The sequence below is a fragment of the Phalacrocorax carbo genome, chromosome 1 (genome assembly GCF_963921805.1).
Source record: "Phalacrocorax carbo chromosome 1, bPhaCar2.1, whole genome shotgun sequence".
In the NCBI taxonomy this organism is placed as follows: domain Eukaryota; kingdom Metazoa; phylum Chordata; class Aves; order Suliformes; family Phalacrocoracidae; genus Phalacrocorax; species Phalacrocorax carbo.
The window spans coordinates 192,448,009-192,471,337 of record NC_087513.1 but is presented as its reverse complement, the minus strand read 5'-3'; positions in this window follow the sequence as shown (position 1 = coordinate 192,471,337).

The following is a 23,329-nucleotide window of genomic DNA, read 5'->3' as shown; positions in this document are numbered from 1 at the left end:
AACAGCTTTCCTGCGAGGTACTGAAAAATCTATATCTTTGGGCTGATTTTACACAAGGGTTAACTAACTCACAGGGCACTAAATGACTTTGTTAGAGAGAGACCAGACTACAATGTAACATAGTGCATCCTGATACAAAAGCCATTACTGGCTAGATTGCTTGTTCAGACCACCAAGGTGAAAGAATGTCCTAGTGCAAAGAGCAGTGTGGCACCCTCAGCCTGTCCTTTTCTCTCCATCTTCTCTTTTTCTCTTGAAACAGAAAGAGAGTTTGCAGTGAATTGCTTTTGAAAAATCAAAGATCTACAGAAGACTATAAGCTGAGGGGAGCAATTCATGCTGTAAATGGAAAAGGATCTGATAAGTGTAGTGTATTTTCTATTTGAAAAACCCAGGGAGCTGAAAAAAAGTGTTCTTGGGTGCATTGTATCTGTACTTGATGGGACTGTCTCAGATCTCACAGGTAGTTCGTATGCCATCCAAAGTAAGTTTTCTTATGCTAATCACACTGTTTTTCTCTATAGTGAACTACTCACAGCAAAAGCAAATCCAGTCAGCATATGAAATAATTCTGCTCTGAGCTACTAGGAGCTTGAGATCTCTCCTTTCTTTCTGTAGGGTTGTTTCTGTACAAAACCTAGTTTAAATATTTGCATCTATTCATTTGTACATGTACTGCTGTAATATCAGTCAGGATAGCATCTGAGGACCTTCACCTTAATGTAGGTGTGTTCGCTTTCAGTGCAAACTGTTTTTACCACTCTAGATATGTGCTTTAGCAATGCACAAATGAGACAGACCCTTGCACATTGAAATAAAGCTGTTTGATCATTTTCAACATTTGTTCTGAAAAAAAGTAAAGCACAGAGGATTATTACCATGAAAGACATCTGCTAGGTAAGTGGCACAGCCAACATGCAGCACTGCATAACTATGGCAAAGGCAAAGTTCAAACAGAAAGATGATGGCTGCTGCCATCCCATTTCCCAAGCTGTCTCTAGCTGGTGGAACTGCCTGGGAGTCCTATAGACACCTAGGGCAAATAATTATAATTTATTCCAATCTGAGGTAGTGAATGAAGGCTTGAGAAGCTAAATATACTCAAATAAGATGTACTCAGCTGAAAAAATGTCAGCCTGCAATTCCTTATTCCTTGGAGAACACAGGGAGAGAGCATCTAATAATTTGATTGCTCCAGGGATCTCCAAACATGTATGATGTTGAATGATGCTTGGAAAAAGGAGGCAGTAGACCTGGTTATGGATGGGGCTCACAAATAAATAGGAATTATATTTCTATATAATGCTTTCTACTGCTGTCCTTAGTTTCCTCTGGTTGGTAATATTGTTTTGGACATTGCCAGTACGACTAATAAGTTGTTTCTGGAGAAAGGACACAGACAAATCCTGAGCCTGACACTAGTCTCCCTTGTGGCCTTCTGGAAGGGAACAGCCTTGTCATCAAGAGGCCACTGTCAGAGGTACAATTCCTGGATGCTTTTCCCTGACTGTTTCTTATTTCAAGAGCCTTGGCTTCTCCTGGCTCTGGAGCTGGCATTCAGACATGAGTAATGACAGTCAGGCATTTGCTTTTCAGGTGATCATCCATATATCTCAGGCAAGGGACAAAAGAGCAGCTGAGGGAAATGGGATATGTGAATATTTACAGGCACATAGAACACATGATTTCCTCTTTAATGCTAATCACAAGCTTGAAAAAACTGACAGGGTTGGCAAAGGAGAAGCATTAGTCCAGGTTTAGTATTTGGCTGACAAACAAATAGGAGGTGTATTTCCATTCTAATGCTTTCACTGACATTTTTAGTATCATCTATTTAGTGTTATCCTTTTTTGATTCATAAATATTTGCTGACATATATTAGAGCTGCAAAATATATTCTCTGTGTATTTTTAGAACAAAGTGACCCCTACCCTATTTCTTCCACAGGGGAACAGCAAAACATGGAACAGTAATTGAGCTTTGAGTTTTGTATTTACAGGGAGCTTTGAATATATTAATGAGTTTACAACTAACTACAATAAACCAGAATCACAGAATCACAGAATCACAGAACCACAGAATCACAGAATCCCAGGCTGGAAGGGACCTCAGGGATCATCTAGTCCAACCTTTCTAGGAAGAGCACAGTCTAGACAAGATGGCCCAGCACCCTGTCCAGCCGAATCTTAAAGGTGTCCAACGTGGCCGAGTCAACCATTACCCTGGGGAGATTATTCCAACGGTTGACTGTTTTCAGTGTGAAAAACTTTCCTCTTATGTTCAGTCAGAATCTCCCCAAGAGCAACTAGTGTCCGTTCCCCCTTGTCCTCTCAAAGTGACTCCATGTAAAAAGGGAGTCTCCATCTTCTTTGTAGCTACTCCTTAAGTACTGGTACTCTAAAAAACTAAAGCAAATACAGGATGACCAACTCTTCTTTTAAAATTGTCAGAACCTGTGAAACACGATGATCTGAGAATCATCAATGTTTAAAATACATGTTAATGAGGATTACAAAAGCATGCCTATGATTAAAAAAATCTAATCATTAAAATAAAAATAGCATTTTTCTTATGTATTTCCAGTTTGGAAATACTCTCATAGAACAGTTTACTAACTGGCTTGCTTGAGATTAGACTAGTCAGCTGGCACTGAAAGAGGTGGCATTTGGTCTTACTGATGCATTACAAAAGTACACTGTTGCATTCCCTGCTCCTGTAAGCTTCGATTAAGGTCTTACATTGCTGTTAGAAAAACCCTTGTTGCAGCAGTGAGGAAATTTACCTTCTCCAGGTCCTTGTGTTTGGATGTTACAAATGGAAAGGATTGTGTAAGAAGGTTTGTGATCTGGATTAAAACAGGGAGTCTTCTGCTTGCCAGCTTTAACAGCAGAGCAGAGTGCTATTTACCTTGTGCTTAGTAAGTCGTTAACATAAAAACAAATGGGATCTAGGAAAAAGGAGGTGATGAAAAGAGAGAAGAGACTGCCTAGAGAAATTGGTGAAGTTTTGCAGCTGACACCCAAGTGTGGGTGCAGTCAGCATGCTCAAGGGCAGGGCTACTTTCAGAGGGACCTGGGAAGCTCTGCTGTAGGTGTTCTTTGAGTTTGGTAGGTGGTAAGCTGGGCGTAAGCCAGCAGTGGGCCTGGCAGCAATAAGGGGCAACAGTATCCCGGCCAGAGCCAGCAGAGCAAGAGAAGTGATTACACTCTCTGCTCACCACTTGTTAGACTACAACTAGGCTACTAGATCCAGTTTTGGGGTCCCCAGTTCAATAAAGGCATAGATGAACTGGAGGGAGTTCAGTAGTGGCCACTACAATGGGAGGGGGAAGAGCACCTGTCCTATGAGGAGAAGCTGAGGGACCTGAACTTGTTCAGCCTGGAGAAAACAGAGCCTTGGGGACACCCAACAGCAGCCCCCCAGCACCTACAGTGAGGATGGAGCCAGACTTCTCAACATGGTGTGTGGTGGGAGGACACTAAGCTTGAAGCTGACCCTGGTAGGGGCAGGAGGTTGCCCTAGAAATATGAAGTCCCTTGCAAACTGAGCTATCCTGTGGTCCTATAAATAGCAAGAAAGTCGAATAGGTCAGGTATCTAAAATATTGGAGCAATTTGTCTGCCAGAGATTCCCATGTAGAAAAGTCTTTCTTGATCTGGGTCACAATTGGTTTTTATGCACCAGTGTGGTAGCACAAAAAGGCAGCGTAGTAGATCAGCAGATAGATTTCCTGGTGGATAAGCATTCAAAAAATACTGCCGTTCCACTCCGCGAGGAAAGCAAGGCTTCTGAAGTCTTAAAAGTGAAGCAAAAACTGCAGAGAGGAAGTGAGAGACTCTGAAACTGGTTGACTTGGTAGGGCAGTTGGCAAAGCTATGAGAGGTGCTCAGGGAGGCACAAGTACTCAGTCTGGGGCAGGATGTTGGATCTCTTGAGTCCTGATGAATAATAAGAAATGAAACCAACCAAAACAGCCTTAGAAACATGCCAGCTCATTTTTTGTTGGGAGTGAGTGAGCTCTTTGAGGGTAAAAACTAAAATCAGAAGAAATTATAAAATGCATAATTCAAAGTTATAAGAGAACATGAGTCACATGTTGATCACCACAAAATCAAGTCTCAGGCTCAGAGATACCATTAAAATACAGTAGTTAAAAATCAGCATTCTGTTTCTGAAGGAAGTTGCAGCCAATTTGCTGATTAATCCTCCTTCAATCCTGTAGAACAAGTACTCTTTGGCCTACATAAAAAGCATCAGAGGCTAAAACTCCAGGGCCCTTGAATACACTTTTTATTGAAGCTATTTTAATCAGTGTTGAAGAATTAAATATAGTCAGGGAGACTGTACGTTTTGGGTGATTGGTAATGGGTGACTGAGCTTTCGTTTTGTGTCACTGACTTGAATACTGCCCAGCACTGAAGTGGTTGGGAATTGTGATTACTATCTGCTGGTTTCAGTCCAGTTTCTAGTGGACAGGTGTCTATACTATGAAAAAACATCATCACCATTGACACTATTTTGTATCTTTATTAAGAATCACAGTAGAGAGGCAAATATTCAAATATGCATGACTCCTGAAGAGCTTTCTCAGAGACAGGAAGGGAGTACTAGAATAAGATGGAGGCATCACTGCAAAACACTCATGGCCTGTATTTGTATGTATATATACTGTACTTATAATCCACTGAGAGAAACATGGTTTCCAATCCTTTAACTTTTACTGTTCTCCAGAAATTCACATTGAAAAGAAGACCACATAAAGTTTACCTTCCAATCAAACTGCCTTTCTGAAGTTCACTTCATTATGTTTGCTTTATCCAGTGTTATTCTCAAACTGTTTTCTTGCACAAGAACTTTTCCAAAGCAAAATCAGATCGGAGAGGTGCATCCCCACCCCTTAATTCATCTCCGTGCAGTCACAAAAGGTGGCATCTCCAGAGTCCCACTAATGCTCACAGCTTCCCCCATCATCTGGCTGCTGCTTTGCATAGGAAAGGTGTTTCAGAAGAAGGTCGTTGAGTAGGGGCCTGGTTATTGGATTGATTTCAGGCTTTGTCAGTCTTTCTGTATCTGAAACTGCAGGGATATACCTGCCTCCTGGACTAGCAATAGAAAGGGAAGCCAGACGAAATCCTAACTGGCCTCCCAGCCTCAGGTAGAGCAACTGGCAGAGGGGTTTATGAGAAGGACAATAAAGCCTTATGGCAAAGAGAGTTATAAGGATAGATTTCTTCCTCTTCTTCAAATGAAGTAGAGTAGTTGTTGGGGCATTAGAATGAATGATGCAGCCTAACATTTCATGATGTGGTCCATGCCAGAAATAGAAATGTTTCTTTTGTTCTTCTCATCTCCATGAAAGTGATACACTCACCTACTCAACCCACTTGTCACCCTTTTGGTTGTGATGATAAAAATTTTTTATATGGTCTGATGTTAATATAGAGATAGTTGGCAGAGAAGGTAGTAGAAAAAATGTGGGTACATGTAGCCAAAGGGGGACATGTAGCATTATGTATGTTAAAATGGGTTTGGGCTTTTTTCTGAAGGTACAAAGATTCCATTAGAATTGATAGAACTTCTTAATGATTTTCCATTAATTAACATAATAAAGGTGTATCCAATTAAGCCAATAAATATAAATATCTCCAGCCTAAGGAGATGACTTGCCTTATCCATCTCTTTTTTGGCAGACTTTCTTCCTGTGGTTACCTTCTAAATGTGGCACTTGAGGGTGCCTACAGCTTATGGACCCCGAAGAGGTCTTTTGTAGAATTCAATTTCTGTCTGCTGCTGGATGTTGATTGAATAAAAACAATTTGGTATTTAGCCTTGCAGGCCCAGCCAAGTCTGCGGAAAATGAAGCTTGTACTCTTTCTGCTTTGTCACCTGCCATAAACACCTAACTCTCATCAATTCATGCAACAGCAACACTGTTGTCTGGCTTTGTCACTTGCTGTTAAAAACATGGCTTGGAAAATAAATGCATTGTTACATTTTTTTTCATCATTATATCAGTTGATTCCCAAATGAATGAGAAGTGTATTCAGAATTGTTCTGAGCTGGTTTAACAGCTGTCAAGAAATTTAATTGGACTTCTGTTGAGTAGTTTTGAAGACTAGCTCCCTTGTGCCTCTATAAACACTCTCACAGTCCTTACACCAGTGTCAAAAAGTACGCATGAAGTGACTGTGCTGCCAAGGGGACAGGGAGTAGAAATAGTATAAGAGTTTGAACACTTCTTTTTTGCTATTGTTTCTCAATGTCTCTTTTGGCTGTTCTGAATGTCCATGTTGCAATGTCATGGATTTGGGAGAGTTCTATAAAAGTAACAAAGACAGCTCATACACAGCCCTCACAACTTGTGAAAGTTAGGCACCTCAAAGAGATCGACAGTTTCCAAGACAGCATGGACAGAGGCACCAACCATCTTCACTGGTAAAGCTGGGCTGTTTTCAGTCAGAAGTGCAAGAGCTCTAGGCCAGAAGAAAAAGGAAGTGAAAATTAATTTTATAGCCTGGTCATGAGTGTGCCCAGAGAACAAAAGGGAAGACCCTGACTTCTATGGTTACTGACATTCTCAATGTTTGTGAACAATTACATGACATTTGCCTTTTTCTTTTTTTTTTTTTTTTTTTATAAAAATGTTCTCAGATTGGTTTAAAATTAGTGCTTCATTTTAGCTGAGAGAAACCATTAGCACCAAATCACATAATTAGCAAAAAACATTTTAGGAATGAAGGGTTTCATTTGTATGCCCTGAGAAGTCTTCCGAGTCAGCTATGATACATCAAAAGGAGAATTCTGTTTAGGAACCTAGAAGAAACTTGCTTTATGTGGACAACAAAGGAGATATGAGACAGTTATTCAAGATTGGCCCATTTCTACTTTGTAATAGCTGTAAGCAGAGCAGCATTATTTTCCTTGCTCATGTAGTTCAAGTCATGAATGTACAAACTTGGGGTTGTAAAAATTCTGTAGCTCCTAATAAATCATACCCTGGGCTCAATAAGAATGTAATCCATCACCCACAGAATTAAATGGACAGATAGCCGTGGTCTACTGGGTTTTGTTTCAAGCCACCCCACCACAAGACTAAGCAGATGTTTAACCCCAAGTCATGGCAAGAATCAAATTTAGCAAAGGGCCCTTTCTCATTCAGTATGAGACTTTTATGCCTTCTCTTCTTACCTTTGAGTTAGTCCAGTCTCCCACATTCTCTACCTTTTTCTTTAACTACCTGAATTATGGTTCAAACTGAACAGCACTTCCCAGTGATTTCATTAAAGTGAAAGAGTTTATGAATCAAATCACTTTTATATTCTACAAGTACAGAAGATCATTGTAATTGTTACATCTTTGGGGTTGCTTAGAGCTCCAAAACCTCAGAAGAGAGTCCCTTTTCTAAGCTGGTGAAAAGAACACCCTCTACAAAATGAAGGCCTTCCCATATGCTGACTTTTTGTAGAGAATAGCTTTCTTACTGTTAAAATGACAAACAGAAAGCATAATAAAGATAGACCTGACAATAACTTGATTACAGCATCTCTTGGTTGACACTTTAATGAAAGTGGCATTAAAATAGTATTGGATATAAAATTGTAAGACGAAAATAAATGGGATTTTTGGACTCTAGGATTTTTTTAATAACATTGAGTTACTTTGCAATGTTCATATCTTTATCTGCTGATATGATTCAAGGAGTGATCACAGCTCAGTGCCAGGAAAAATGTTGAATGGAGAAAGGAAAGACATAATGCATGTAAGAAGAAAGATTTCTCCTCACTGTAAATACAGTTTTCCTAGCCTTTTGTTTTACAACAAAATACAACCATGCCAGCATTATGAGAGTATTAGCAGGCCCAAAGTTGTCAGTTAAATCACTTGTTTACTATTCAAAATTCTGATCTTCCCAAAGAAGGGTTTTTTAAAATATATATCTTTTTTCTTTGTGGAAAGGACAGAAATTTCTCAACACTGTGAAATGTTTATAGTAGCTTTTATTATTAATGTCTACAGACATTAAAAGAAAATACTACAAACATGGTATTTTCGGGGCTTTGTTTCAGAATCCAAAGGCCTCTAAAATCCCAAAGCTGGCCAGTGGGTAGTGGACAAAAAGCACAGAGATTTAAGGGAGATTAGGCTGCCCTCTTACTTAAAATCTCTTGTTAGTTTTCAGTCTTCCTGGCCCATTAAAGAATTTTTCCCTGTATTTATGTCATGCACATTTTCTTCAGCATTCACCTACCTGAGCCCCTCAGATTTTTCTAATGCATTAATTGAAGGAAAGTTGCTAGGGAAATGGGCAGAGCAGCAAAAATGGTGCCAGAGATGTCACTGATTTCCAGCTGCTCCATGACTGTGTGTATATCTTTGTGAGCTCACCAAAAGGAGCAGGGACAAAAAATGAGGTTTGGAAAGACCTTCAGAAAAAAGATATCATGCTGCACAGAGAAGGGAAGACTCAACCTGATTTTGATATCTGAAACTTCGTCCCAACTCCAGTCACCAGAAAAAAGCACCAGTTCACGTTCTCTGTTCACATTGACTTTTCAGTGTGTTACTTAAAATACAAGGCTGTTTCAATTCTTCTGAAAAGAAAATAACTGAAAGTGTGAAGTACTATCGTGGTGCTCTGTCCTATATCTTAAGGTCTTCCCAATGTTCTACTGACAAAAATTTATTATAATTACCAGCCTTGTAAGTCCAACCTAATTCTGAAAAATGAGATTTCTTTTTACCTCTTCCTCAATAAGTTACACTGTTCAAATCATGACTTCACTGAGAACATCACTGTCTGTAAATAAAACCTGCCCTGAAATTTGTTCATCTACTGCCTTCGGTGGCTTTGTGGATCTCAGATTGTAATTAGAATTTTCAAATTAGAATTTACAATTGGATTCATGACTGATTGTTAATAAATTGTTCTCACACAGCTCAGAAGAAATAAAATCTAGTGCAATGTTTTAGCTGTATTGGCTCCACAGAGTTAACAGAGGCAAAAAGTAGTGAAAACTTACTTTTGCCATTAAAGTTAACAGATCTGCTTCTGAACACATTAAAGTGACAAATCTGATGAGTAAGGTGACATTTTTACAGTTACCTTTCAGAATAGAGCTGCACTTTAAATCATGATGTTAAAAGTGAAGGTTTCTTGTCCTGGTTGAGAACATATTCCACCCAAGGAGAAGAAGGGGTCACAGTCACAGTTCAAAGGGGTTGAAGGGAGCCAACCAGCATCACTGAGCTGACAGCCTTTAGGAGTTGTTCCCTGTTTTGGTGTGAGATCACCAGCAGCTCATGCTAAAAACATCCCTGACAGTGACATTTTCCCTCCATTTATCAGGGCAGCACTCTCTTTTTTCCAGAGAAACTGTAATACCCAGAAGTATTAAGGAATAATGGTTTGCATGTGATTAATAAATGGCATTTTTTCTTGAGGCAGAAGGGAGCAAGCTTAGTGCCGTGGATTTCTAGTGATCGTACTGTAAATACATGTCCATGTGTGGATGTCTGGGGTTGTACTGTACCCCTCTCCCTTCCCGGTTAGCACCCATTGCCTTGCTTCATCCTGAGTCTAAGGTGCATTCAAGGAAATGTTGAAAAGAAATTTCCACCCCCCCTTCCTATGTCACATATTGCGGCTGCATCCAGCCCTCCGGCCTCCTAATTTTCAAACAGACTTCCCATCTGTTAAAATTGTTTTCCCACAGGAGAATTTGCATATGTCCCCACTTAGCACACAAACAGAGTAAAGAATTGAAAGTCACACTAAAAGTCATTGAAATAATGCTTTGAAATCACATGAATACTTTAAATTGCATTTTGGAGAAGAAGAAGGGAAAAGTTGAACGTTTTCAGCAGCTAAAATGTCTCTCCCCTTGAAGGAACTGATTACATCTCCTGTCCCACCTCAAAAATATCCAGATAAGTTGAATAGAACTAAGAATAAGATTGATTTTAGCATCTCACATGCAATATTTGCAGGAAATCAGGAGCAGAAAAGCTGAGTACGGTTTATGTGTGGCAGTCATAAAGGTAGCTAAGGATGTTCAAGGCAGAATTACCAGTAGATACCCGTAGGGATAAATCCAGTTTGCCATCTTCATGATAATAATCCTGTTGATAGGGCCTGTAAATCAACATACGGCAAGCAATGTGTTTTTCTTAGAAACTGCTTACTGCATACCTGATATATCTGCAGGAGAAAGACGCCTAATGTCGTGTGCTCTTGGGTACCGTGACTGTTCATTATCAGATCAGAAATATATTTCATAGGCCAAACTTCATCTGAAACAAATCACTTTAGCTTCATAGGTTCTCCTGGGGCAAGACCAGCCAAGGATATTGCAGGATATCTGCAATCTGCAGAACTATTGCCTGATGCTTGAGTGCTGGATTCTCATTCTCCCAAATGCCAAATTGGTATTTTGAAATAGAAGCAATACAAAACAAATTACTGAAACTACATGAGGACCAGCAAGCCTAGTTTCTCATTATGTTTCTTCAGTCGTCTGATGTGCACTAACATGGAGGTGAATGAGGCTCTCAAAGCATGTGTTGTGGTTTAACCCCAGCTGGCAATTAAGAACCACACAGCCACTCACTCACTCTCCCCTGCTGGGATGGGAGAGAGAATCAGAGGAGTAAAAGTGAGGGAACTCATGGGTTGAGATAAAGGCAGTTTAACAGGTAAAGCAAAAGCCACGCACACAAGCAAAGCAAAACAAGGAATTCATTCACTGCTTCCCATGGGCAGGCAGGTGTTCAGCCATCTCCAGGAAAGCAGGGGTCCATCATGTATAAAGGTTACTTGGAAAGACAAATGCCATAACTCTGAATGTCTCCCCCTTCATTCTTCCGCCCCCAGCTTTATGTACCGAGCATGACACCATACGGTATGGAATATCCCTGTGGTCAGTTGGGGTCAGCTGTCCCAGCTGTGTCCCCTCCCAGCTTCTTGTGCACCCCCAGCCCACTCGCTGGTGGGGTGGGGAGAGGAGCAAAAAGACCTTGGCTCTGTGTAAGCACTTGCTCAGCAGTAACTAAAACATCCCTCGTGTTACCAACACTGCTTCCAGCACAAATCCAAAACACAGCCTCATACTAGGTACTATGAAGAAAATTAACTCTATCCCAGCCAAAACCAGCACAGCATGCTACAGTGCAGAGCATGAGTTTATAAGCACATTTACCAGGCAGACTTGTTTTCTTGAACAAACTGGAAAATCTAAGTAGGGAAAAGCAGTAGATGTGTAGAACTGAGTCATGCATGCTTCCTACTGCATTTCATTAAACTTATTCTTTATAATGTATTCACACTCTCAGGACTCACAATCCATGTGATTTTGCTATCGTGTAGAAATAAAGCTAACTAAACAGTATTTGAAAAAGGAACATTAAGTAGCACAGTGTCTTGAGGGCTAATTATTTGGTAAGTTAAGAGCTGGAAAAGAAAACAAACAGCACAAACAAAACTAACAGATGATATTTTATAAGAACTTCACCACACTTGAGTGAATGGAAAAATAATTTCTTGAAGAGTTCAGAACAAAAGTAAGATATAGTAACATAGGATCCACTTCAGAAAATGGGAAAAATGCCTAAGACAGATTTTAAAATCTGAGAGAAAACTGGAAAATAATAGTGGTAAAATACGTTTAAGAATGACTTATCTTTATCTGCTTATTAGCTGGCCTCCAACAATGTGTTCTTCATTGTGCTAAACCAGTGTATTTAGTTAGTCACTGATGGCCGTGAAGACATGTACACTCACATGGGAACATACTTGTGGACACACAGACATGGGAGTTGCTCTCTGTCCTGAACCAAGTTCTAGCTAATTACCCTAAGGGGTTTTTTCTGTCACTCTACGCTCTTTCCATGGTCTGTGGATAGACTGGCCACTTCAGGGGACAATTAATCTCATCCTAAATTGTTTATCTAAGTGGGATGATCCATAGCAGAAAGTCTAGTTGGATACCAGCAACCAGTAGTGTACCCAAGGGGTTAATACTGGGTGCAGTCCTGTTTAACATCTTAATTAATGACTGGGATGATGATGATGGGGCAGAGTGTAACCTCAGAAAGTGTGCTGATAACACAAAACCAGAAGGACTGGCTGATATACCAGGGGGATCATGCTGCCACCCAGAGGGACCCTGACAGGCTGGAGAAATGTGTTGACAGGAACATCATGAAGTTCAACAAGGAGAAGCACAAAGTCTTGCACCTGAGGAGGAACAAGCCGAGGCACCAGTATACACTGGGGGCCACCTGGCTGGAAAGCAGCTTTTCAGAAAAGGGCCTGTGGGTTCTGGTAGACACCAAATTGAACACAAGCCAGAAATGTGCTCTTGCAGTAAAGAAGGTGAATGTTATCCTGGGCTGCATTGGGCAAAGTAATGCCAGCAGGTCAAGGGAGTTGATCCTTCTCCTCTACTCAGCACTGGTAAGGCCACACCTGGAGTGCTGTGTCCAGTGCTAAGCTCCCCAGTACAAGAAGGGTATGGACATACTTGAAAGGCCACGAAGATTATTAAAGGATTGGAGCATGCCACATTGTCCAGAAGAGGGCAACAAAGCCAGTGAAAGGGCTGAAAGGCATGTCCTATAAGGAGTGGCTATGGACACTGGGTTTGTCTAGTTTGGCGAAAAGAAGGCTGAGGAGTGACCTCATTGCTCTCTACAGCTTCCTGAGGAGGGGAATTGGAGAGGGGGGTGCTGATCTCTTCTCCTTGGTATCCAGTGACAGGATGTGTGGGAATGGTTCAAAGCTGCGTCAGGGGAGGTTCAGACTTGACGTTAAGAAATACTTCTTTACTGAGAGGGTGGTCAAATACTGGAACAGGCTTTTTACAGAGGTGGTTGATGCTCTGAGCCTGTCAGTGTTTAAGAGACATTTGGACAATGCCCTCATTAACATGCTTTAACTTTTGGTCAGTCCAGAAGTGGTCAGACAATTGGACTAGATGATCATTCAGGTCCCTTCCAGCTGAACTATTCTATTCTATTCTATTCTATTCTATTCTATTCTATTCTATTCTATTCTATTCTATTCTATTCTATTCTATTCTATTCTATTCTATTCTATTCTAGCCTAGCCTAGTCTAGTCTAGTCTACATCAGAAAAGTCTCAGATAGCTGGGACTATTCAGCCTGGAGAAGAGAAGGCTCAGGGAGGATTTTATTAATGTATATATATAGCTGAAGGGAGTGCGCAAAGAGGGCAGAGCCAGGCTTTGTTCAGTGATGCCCAGGGACAGAACCAGAGGCAATGGACACAAAGTGAAACACAGGAGATTCCCTCTGAATGTTGGGAAACTCTTTTTTACTGTGAGGGTGACTGAGCACTGGCAGAGGTCACCCAGGGAGCTTGTGCGTCCTTGGGGGATGCACACAGTCCTGGGCAACCAGCTCTAGGTGGTCCTGCTTGAGCAGAGGTGTTGGACAAGGTGACCTCCAGAGGTGTCTTTCAATCTCAACCATTCTGTGATTCTGAGATTCTGTGATTGTGAATCTCCCCGTGGTTTCTGTGTTACTCCATGGAAACAGTGGTAGCCAGCTGAGGTGAAGGATACGTATAGTTGTTTAGGGCTATTTGAGATGCTTCAGAGAATCCCTCCTTGTTCCTAAATGTTGTAGAGAAGGACACATGTAGGTGCTAGATTGTATCTTCAAGTGTTATAGTGATAACTCAGGTTTACCCTACAACATCTCAAAAGGCACTGGTCACCTCTAATTTTTCTGTTAGAGCTGAATCAAGCCCTGAATGCTAATTACATCACTGAAGCAAGGTAAGGTGAATGTTACTCTTCCTTAGGAACTTCGGAAAGGTAGGAACAGTAGAGTGTTCAGAAGGATAGTTGCCATGAATAGATACCTACTGCCATGAAACATGCCCTAGCATATCCAAGATATCCACTTGACAGTGGTCTTACAGGAAAGACACACCACGATGGCCTGGCAGCCAGAGGACAGGCAAGATACACTGCAGTACTGAAAGACATACTTAATGCCTGTGTTTATGCAACTGAATCCCATCCAGCTGAGATCTTTGCCATCCTTTGTTTACATAGCAAATGAGATATTGACTCGCTGTGCAATATGGCAGCAATTGGCCTATGTGCTTTTGGCTTATGCGTTCAGAGGCATTATACAATGAATGGTGTTTAGCTCCAGATTCAGTAAAATGTAGGTGTCTACATGTAAGCCATCTGAGCTCCATTATAGTGAATGAAGATCTAGCTGCTACATTCAAAAGAGTCTTGACGCCATCAACTAGAAACCTGCATTTGGGCAGCTGAATAACCCTTGAGGCTTCACTGACTCATGAAGGTAGGAAATGATTGGTATGAGCATTGCTCTGAGCTTTGGGAACCACATGAATGTTCAAAGCAGTGCAGTGAGGGCTGCAAAAACTGTCAAGGAAGTATTGGGGGATAATGAAACTCAGAGACAGGGGAAAGATCCTGACTACTCGGTGTCTGAGATGAAGCATTTGTTTCAAAAAGCTACTTGAGTGGGACATGATATGGTCAGGACTCAAAAGATCTTTATCCTGAGGGATTCACAGCAACAACCAAGTCAAAAGTCACTCCAGAAGAAGCTGTTTGTCAACAACAGAGGTAATGGCTGAAAGAGAAAGCAGAGAACAGTAATTAGCTCTGCCTATCCACTCTGGGAAAGGCACAATATATTGTATATCTTCAAGCAGGGATGAGAAACTATTAAACTGTCATGAATATTTATGCTAATCTTTAATTCTTGACAAGCATTTTGTGGGGGCGAAGGACAGTGTGATTTGAGCCTTCAGGCTTATTGGCTTGAAAATGAATGGAAAAATAAAATTCAAGTAATGAATTATAGCCACAGGTCTATTTTAAAAAATGCCAAGTCAGAAGAATGCCCCCTCTGATACATGGAGGAAGCCGAGTGGACAAAAGAAAGAGAAGACCTTCCAAAGCTTGCACTGTACTCCTGGAGACAACTTTCACTTTTGTCTCATGAGCATTCTGAGAACAAAGCAGCACTTTCTTGAAAAAGTGACAAGGTCACTACCTACATTATAATCATGAAATGCAGTAATATCCCCCCAAAGCCTTCACCTTAATATTAAAATGAATATACGTTAGGTAACAGGAAAATGTTCAGCAGCATTTTGCCTTAGTGTCTGATCCTTGTAATACATTGATTTGATGGTGGGGGGAGATAATTTCTAACATGGAAATTATTTCAATGCAATCTACTTTAGGCTGAGGGTTGCACTATTTGAACCTGTTGTTTTCTTTTTTGTACTTATTTAGCCCATTCATGATCATTTTCACATACTCCACTTTTGAAAAACTTATGGAAGTGTTTCCTACCACATGCATCTTCCTACTTCAGGGTGGTTTCTTATAAAAAACAAGATGTTTTTAGAATTTGGGACATCCTTAGCAACCTTTCTAACACCTCCCTTGACTATGCTCTTAGGTAGTCTCCAAATGCTTTTTGCCTAAATACTCATTTGCTACCTAAAGATATTCTTCAAAGACTTTTTGCATATGATGTTCTTGTATTGTCTGTTGTACTTTACATGATTATCATGCTCCATATATTGCAGTCTGATTATTTTCAAGGCAAGACAGAGTGGTAGAAATTTATCATCATGATCCTTTTTGTGCTGATATGTCAATAACAGGAAGGATTTCCTGGGTCAGATCTGTCTCTCCACCCATCTTTTTTTTTTTTTTTTTCCTTCTGGAGCCCCATGCTGCAATGCAAAAGGGCATTTTACCACTAGGGATTTAAAAAAAAAAGGTTTTCTAGCTTCTTTTTTCTTATCCATTTAATTACCCATTTTCTTATTTTGTATGGGATCCTAATGACAAAATTATAAGTTTTGAAATATGGGTAGATAGATTTCTATCACCCCAAGGAGTGATAGGGGTGTCAATGACCTAATTAGAGTTCATTGATGCATTTCCTTCTATTCAGAATCATCCCATATAAACTTTCTGAATGTTTTTCTTGGCAAAACCACATAAATAAATATATTTCCTGAGGGCATTTATTAGTCAGGAAATAGAATGTTTCAGGGCACACTCCTGGCAGTTAGGATAATGAAATATGAGATTCTATGCAGTTTGTAATTTTTCTGCAATGTCTCTAGGTTAATTTGAATGTGCCAGGGCTATAGATATGGAATGCTTGATCTTACACTTTTTCATGCCTTGTACAGTATTAAGCTGTGTTCAAAATGGGATGATATGTCATATGGACTCTATATCATAACAACACTTCTCCAAACATCAAAGGTACATGTTGAAGTTTTCTGGGCATGGGTTGCAAGATGAATAGGCTTCAGGACTTTCAGACATCCAGTTTGGCAGTCATATTTGAATCTGTACAAACTGAGTGTCATGCATGTCACCAAGGTTAAATACATTATGAATTCTCACTTGGAGACATTTTGTGTCCAATTTAAACAGCTTTAATTTTTCAGTGACCATCAGTAACATCCAGTTAGGGAAGAAATAGATCAACAAAACATAAAAGACTTAAGTTTTATTATGTGATTTGTTCCATATACTCTGGAGTTTAAGCCTTAATTATGCCCCACCTCCTTGCTCCTTTTTTTTTTTATTATTCATTACTTCTTATGATTTATTTTGCCTTCATTTTATTTGTCTGATCCATAACCGACCATCATCAGAGAAAGTCCTGAATACAAACTGAAGGACAAGCCAGACATTTTTCCTTCTCTGTCACCTATCAAAAGAGGAAAGAAGTTAAAAGAAACAGGGAAAATCATAAGAGGACCCAATTAATATACCTGTCCCCCCAGTTTACACTCCTTATTGCTTTCATATAACTCGTAAGAAAACTTGTTGGGCTCCACTTGAGAATTATTCAGAGTGTGATGTAGTTGACCTAGTGTGATGCAAATTACCTATATTAAGGCAACTGAATACCATCCTCAGAGCCTGGGGGCTTGGCTTGGTTGCCCTTACATAGATGTGGAGTTTCAGTTGCCATAGTACAGCCAGGATAGCTAAAGAGTACAAGCAGTTCTGACACTAGACTTATAGGAAAAATATACCTTCAAGATCAGCAGCTGGAGACCAACTGAGTTCCCTGAAGACATCTCGAATAGTTTCTCAACTTCCATGTCTAAAATCAAGCCATATTTTCTTTCATCTACTGCACAAGAGGTGGGATTCGTCTGCCTAATGTAGCTGGTTTTACCATTTTATCTGCCCTAAAGCAACCTGCCTAGCTTCTAGTTCCCATGGAGGAACATGGGTATCCCATAGAGCCTTTGTCAAGTCTGCAAGTCCTTGTAAGATGTCTTGGTTTCCACAAGATATCCAAGAAGTCATTAGAAACTCATGTTTAGGCAATCTAATGCTGCCCTAGGGAGTCTAATGAGACTGGTTTCTTACCATAGGGACCTCTGATGGGTGTCTAAAACTAGGTGGTACAAATCCCATTAACTCAGTTCTGTTGCCCATTGACTTTATGTCAATGTCATACATCTGGTTCTTTTGAGATACCTCCAGGTATCCCCACTTGCCTCTAGCAACTCTTCCAGATGATCATCAGTCTCTCATGGATCCTGTGTTGTGGTGGTTTTCTTCCAGGCATCCTAGGGTATCTCAAATGGCAGTGGATGGTTCAGCTTAAGCAACCTAATCAAAGTCTCTTATCCAGTAGGTATGGGAGAAGCCACAATGTTCCCAGCATCTCAAATGGTGTCTTATGTATGTCAAGCTAGTGCCATAAACCATGCTTAAAATGGCAGTATGGTCTTACACCCACAATGACCAGAATCATGGAGGGCAAAGCTGAGTCATGTCTGGGAAATACTGATGTTTTAACACCTTTTCTTGTTCTGAATTTGAGTATAAACATCTTTATGAAAAAGACCATATGGAATACATAAGATATAAAAATACATTAATAAAAAAATAATCACGACATTTACTGTCACTTCCTCCTGGGACATGTAGCTGTGATGTCTTTCATTCCCATCATGCTAAGCACTCTAGACCCCCTGACAGGTATTGTGGTCTCTTTTCATAACATACGCTGAACCTAGTGTGCAAAGTTCTGCTTGCAAATGGTAACTTGGCCATGCATATTTTGTCTTCATTAAATCTTTAAGTTTCTTGTAGAGTGACACCTAGGAAAAATTAGGAAGTTTATCTTGGCAGGCATGAAATAATAGAGTGAATGGAGGAGGAAAAGAACCTGGTTACATTGTGAAGTGACCTTCAGCAGTACACAATTAAAAGTACATTAAAATAAAAAGGAAAGAAAAATTACTAGTTAAATACACTTTAGAGTGTTTTAATAATTCAATCATGGATAATAGTATTCATTCATACATTGTCTTCTGAGAAAGAAGAGCACCTTTTGACTACATCCTCATTTTCCTTAGATTCATGCAATGAATCACATTTGCCTTTCACACCCACATAATCATTTGGTAATCACTGGATTTCATAATCTTCTGGACCACTAGTTAGCTGCCATGCCATGTGCAATGTTTGAACTTAGAAGAAATTTTGCTAGTTTCAAAAGCACGCTGCCAGTCATGTGAGCCTGGTAGCAGTGGGTGAGTAACAAGGAAAAAGAGGAATGTGTGCTTAAAGCCCTGCTTCTCAACACTGCTCGTATCAACCCTCTGTTTCCTTTCCCAAAGTAGATACAGATCCCTATTGCATTTCCCCATTTGTCAGAAGACCTCTCCTTGAGTTAGAGCAAGGAAGCCCTTCTTCTCGTCCAGTGGTGAACAGCTGTTTTAGGATTCTTCTCAGGCTAGTGTGCTACTTTGCCATCCTAAACAAGAATAGAGATCATATGTTCCAAAAACATGGAAAAAATTCTGGCAAACATAGTTCCATAGAAATCAGACAACAGTGGCTGGCATGTCGTCTCAATGACCTGAGAAGCTAAATCCCCTCTGTAAACCACCCCGTTGACTTTGGTGTGACTAAGTAGGTAAAATCCCACTGCACGATACGTATGTTGCTTCCAAATCCAGGCAAAGATTTCTGCCTGTTTGAACTTCAAGTCATGCTCTTTCACTAGTGAAAATAGTAATAGAACAGAGGTCTGCATTCCTATGACAAGTGAAAAGAAATTGATGAAGATTTGTAATAACCTAAAAGAAATTTCATACATCACTGAAGACAAAGAAAACTGAAAATAAAAGAGATTGGGGTTATATTTCTTTTTAATAATGTCAGTCAAAAATGTTCCAGTCAGTAGTCTGAACACCATGGATGAGGACAGATTTACCACTTCACTTCACTGAATAACAATTTTAAAGCTTAGCAAAATCTTCGTAAGAGGAGATGGTGAAGCTTAAACTTCCTGTCAACAAAACACCCCAGACAAATAATGCATTTTGATAAAATAGCTGCATGATCCTTGAACTGGAATATCTAAATGAGACAAAAGGCTTTAGAGGAAGGATGAAAGGAATTTGTAAAGAATCAGTGATACTAAATGGACTCATATCCAGTTTTGCTGTCACACAAAAGAGCAGGGGCAAAGCTGGGTGACACAGACAGCCTTTTAAACTCTATGTAATAGGCATAGTGGTAAACTGTATGAGAGATGTGGGTAGATTTCTGACTTGGGGAAAAAGTCAAGAGAATGCAATCTACACTGTAACATAACGTGATGCCCAAATGATTGCTTAGAAATGAATTAGAGTAATGCTTAGATTGTAATAGAGGCCTGATTTCTTTTAATTCAGAGCGAGCTTTTACTGTTAGCTTATGCAAAACTACTGAAGCTTATGTTGCTACTGAAAGGGGGATCCCTCTTTCCTCCAGCACCATATTTGATCATACCTGCACCACATTGTGCTGTCAGGTGTCAATCAGTTCCGCTCAGTTCCTTGAACCTGCTCACAACCAGTCCTAAAAAAAAAAAAGACCCATTGTCTCATGGGTCTACTATTGGATCTGATACACTGAGCAGCTTTGTGATTGCTGGTGGATAAAAGGGAGGACAACCTCCTGAGTGGGAATATGGTCTCAAACTGTGAAACCACATTTTATTTCAGAACTAATTTATCATCAACAGTTATATGCTGCAGCAACAGAGAGACATTTCCATATTTGGATTCTTAACATTATGCTGGATTTGATTGCTTTTCTTTCACCCCAATTGATAACTTATTGGCTAGGTGAGTTACTGAATCCTATTTCTGTTTCCAGATTGAACAAAAAAACTTACAAAGGTGGAGGTAACAGATGTACAACATTGAAAAAGCATTTTATATTAGATTTCATATTGTTTTAGGTTTTACAAACTTTTTCATAAAAATGGTGAATGCCTAAATATTTGTGAATTACAGTATTAAGACAGAGCAGAATGAATGCAATTTTATATATTTGTGTTCATTTATTTCTCCAGTCCTCTTATTTTTTCACATTGTCCTTACTGTTTATGTTACACAAACATGCTCTGCAGAAATGTGAAATGACTAATGTAAGTAGTTAGTGACAATACCAGGGATGAAGTTTTACATCACCTGAGGGCTACAAGAACAAATAAAAATAAGCATGAGTACACAATTCTAAAACAATTTTAAATTTAATGAAGAATACACTATGGACATTCTTGTCATTTTTAAGTATACCTTAACTAACATATTGCACAAATCTGCTAAGATAGAAGGTCAAAAGTGTGCTTAATGCTGGGTATTACAGGGATTTACATGGACATACTACAAGAAATGGGTACCTAAGACAATAAAAATACAGTAAATAATAGTAGATTATTATTGGCATTTGGAGTTGTTCTTGCAAAACTGGATGCGCAAAGTCACCTTGCAGAACTTGCACAATATTTGTTGAGTGCTTCAAACTTTCAATGCATTCCAGAGATCCATTTGTGCTGCAGAAGTGTATTGTGAGGTACCTGGTTTGGAATGCTATGCCCTTTTTAAATGTAAATATAGTGTCAGTGCAATAAAGTCTTCTGCTGTACCAACGAGAACCAGAGCTTTCCTCTTTGAACAACAAAGAAAGTTTTAAAATATCTCCCAATGGCACAAGATGGAATAAATTTTGATTAATATTTTAATTCCGTTTTTCATCTGTTTTGAATTCCTAGTAATATGAAGTTGAGAGTGTCTGAAGTGAGCAGAGCTATCCCAGTGTAAGACCAGCTTGAGTTGTGTTGTTAACCCATTTTAACCCTGATTTCCTCATTTCATTTATTTGCTTTCAGTAATTTTCCTTGGCTTGACAGACTTAAGTATGTCTGTATGTATAGCATATACATATACATACACATGTATATACATAGTGTATATATATACAGAATATATGTATATACTATATAGAGTAGCATACATAGTATGTCCATAACTTGTATGTGGTTACTTTAATACAATAAAGTAATAGAATTTCAGATGTTCAAGGACTATTTCTTGCCCTATCAACACCTTCCCATCTATGGACATATATGCACAGACATGCATTCATGTGTATATGCATATGTGCAAGAGAGATGAAGATGAGGGATTAAGATGGTTCACTTTAAACTTTCATAGACCTAATTATTCCCAACAGTCATTTATGTACCTGGCAGACCTAATGAGGTTAAGTGGGAAGGTTCATCTCAAAAGTTGTCTTCCTAAAAATAAACTTTGAAAGGCTGAACAGTTGTAAGGACAGAGGAAATCGTCCCTGCCACTGCCACAGAGCAGCAACAGTAGTCTTAGAAAGCTAAAGATAGGTGCACTGACCATGGCAGCAAGCTGCCTCAGGTCCCAAGCAAAGAAAGAGGGCAGCCCCAGAGGTGGCCACAGGCAGCAGTAGTACCACTGGTGCTAAAAAAAATATTAAAACATTCTTTATTAAAGTTCTTACTTAAAAGCCAGACTCTTTAAAGGGTCTGTTTAACAGGAAAATAGCAGAAAGAGGTCATGGTACACCTGGAAAAATGAAGTAGATGGCAGGGTTTCTTTTTTTAAATGAGAACGGAATACATAGAATTGCATCAGACACTCTGTCAGAGAAATAGTCCTCAGGATAGCCTCGGGCAGTGGCAGTACAGACAAATAGTAATGGGTGAGGTGTGTGGGTGTTTGTGCTTTAAAGGAGTCATACCTAGTAATGGTGACCCCCAGAGCGGCTAATTAGACCAGGTGAAGAGAGGGGAAAGGGGGGGCGGGGGAAATTAAGCCCAGACATCCTTTCTATTGCTGTGAGAGAGCAAAGGAGGAAGGTGTTGCTAGAGGCATGTAAAGCATTATGCAAGCACTTACAGCTGTCCAGCTCCTACAGCTCCTCAGTATGGTTAGCACCAGTGTAGCTAATGATGCCAAATGTATAATGAGTGGGTGAGGGACGAGGAGCAGGCTTAACCACTGAGAGATCGAGAGTATTAAAGAGCTTTTCTACAGAATCAGAATGGGTAACCAGAGAAGCACCTATACGCACACTGAAAGGTGCAAATCTGCTTGCTGAGACTTTCAGCCAGCAACTCCAGGGAGCTGTTCCCTGCTGGACCACAGCACTGACGTGAGCCAAGCTCCCCATGTTTGGGGAGCCACGGAGGCCCAGAGGCGGGAGGGATGGCAGGGCATTAAGGGAGTGGTGCCTGATGTGTAGCTGCATGATGACATGGGGGTGTGACGTTTCTGAAGGGCAGTCATGGAGTGCTGAGGAGGGCTCAGACTCATGCAGTAAAGCCTAATGCTGAAACCGTGTGCATTTCCCAAAAAGCCTCTAAGGCAGTCCCCAGCCACTTCTCCCTGGGCATGTTTGAAGAACTGCCTTGCGCTACACGGCCCAGTGGACAACTCCTTCACCTCTTCTCCATTCCTCCTCCAGCCAGGCTAATAAATCCTCACCCGTGGAGGTGAGGCCTTGACAGTGCCATGGAGCAGCCTCCACGCTCTCTGCCCCTCCTTATCCTACCTCCCAAACCACGATTTATTTTCCCATGTCCCTATGCCCCCCAAATCATTCTGACAGGATGACAAGGCATCAGTGTTAAATTCCACAAGGGCTTGAAAGGTCTACCTGGTACTACAGAGAGTGATGTTTTTGACAGACAGAAGTCTGCTTTGGTATCAGTAAAAACAATCTAACCAAGGTAAACAGGAATCTGCTAGCAGGCATTCACCTTATCTGCAACTGGTGATATAGCTCAAGAACGATACCTTCTATGTGATCTATTTTCCATATAAATACTGAAAATGCATTATGACAAACACATTCTGTTTGCAGAAAACTGCTTTAGGTTAAGAACTTGCTTTTCCACAACTCTAATTGCATGAAACATCACCAACTAATATATGTAAGTGGGATAATTT